Here is a 1,382-nt window from a genome sequence, read left to right on the forward strand (position 1 = left end):
GGAGGAAAAGGGCCGGAGATCCCCCCACAGGAGGGGCTCCAAAGCCAGCCCAGGGTGCTCTGAGGAGGAAAGAGCCAGCCTGTGCTGGGAAGGCGGCCGGAGCTTGATGGGGAGCTCTGAGCTGGTGGTCCCTGATCAGCCTCCCAGCAGGGAGAAGCCCTTCCTGTGCTTGGAATGTGGGAAGAGCTTCAGGCAGAGCTCCAGCCTGATCCGACACCAGCACATCCACACTGGGGAACGGCCCTACACGTGTGGGGAATGTGGGAAGAGCTTCAACCAAAGCTCCAGCCGCCGCACCCACCTGTGCATCCACACTGGTGAACAGCCCTACAAGTGTGGGGAATGTGGGAAGAGTTTCAGGACGAGCACCACTCTCCTCATCCACCAGCACATCCACACTGGGGAACAGCCCTACACATGTGGGGAATGTGGGAAGAGCTTCAGGGACAGCTCCAACCTGCTCTGACACCAGCGTATCCACACTGGGGAACGACCCCATGTGTGTGGGGAATGTGGGAAGAGCTTCAGCCGAAGTTCCCATCTCTTCACCCACCGTCGCATGCACACTGGGGAACGGCCCCACACATGTGGGGAGTGTGGGAAGAGCTTCAGTGACAGCTCCAACCTCCACGTGCACTGTCGCATTCACACCGGGGAGCGGCCCTACAAGTGTGTGGAGTGTGGGAAAAGCTTCAGGATCAGCTCCAGCCTCCGCTCCCACCAGCTCATCCATACCGGGGAACGACCCTTCAAGTGCTTGGAATGTGGGAAGGGGTTTCAGACCAGCTCAGATCTCCTGAAGCACAAGCCGACACACACAGGGGAGTGGGCCTTCCACTGCATCGACTGCGGGAAGGGCTTCAACCAGAACTCCACCCTTGTCATCCACCGACGCATCCACACCGGGGAGAGGCCCTACAAGTGTGGGGAGTGTGGGAAGAGGTTTAAACGCAGCTCACATGTCATCCAGCACCAACGGACACACACGGATGAGAGGCCCTTTCGCTGCAGTGACTGCGGGAAGGGCTTCAACCAGAACTCCAACCTCAAAACCCACCAACGCATCATCCACACCAGGGAGAGACCCTACAAGTGTGGGGAGTGTGGGAAGAGCTTCACCGACAGCTCTGGCTTGACTCAACACCAACGGACCCACTTGTAAGGGAAGCCCTGACTGCAGGAAGAGCTTTGGCCACTGCTTCCACCCTGAATGAAGCCCCTGATGGTGAGGCAACTCCTGGAGTCCAGTGACTTTCAGTAGTTTAGTGGAAGTAGACTCTAAAAGCAGCAACCCTCACTCCCTCCCTTACATCCCTTTCCCTGTAGCACCGTTGTTTACACATTCCTTAACCCTCTTACCCCATTCTATGCTCCCTGTATCA

The 1,382-nt window shown here is 57.7% G+C and overlaps 1 pseudogene; it reads left to right on the forward strand.

Moving 5' to 3' along the window:
- The first annotated feature begins 6 nt into the window (after window positions 1–6).
- On the forward strand, window positions 7–1,162 carry LOC113941777 (annotated as a pseudogene).
- The last annotated feature ends 220 nt before the right edge of the window (window positions 1,163–1,382 follow it).

This window comes from Corapipo altera, unplaced genomic scaffold, assembly GCF_003945725.1.
Source record: "Corapipo altera isolate COAL_440 unplaced genomic scaffold, ASM394572v1 57514, whole genome shotgun sequence".
NCBI classification, from domain to species: domain Eukaryota; kingdom Metazoa; phylum Chordata; class Aves; order Passeriformes; family Pipridae; genus Corapipo; species Corapipo altera.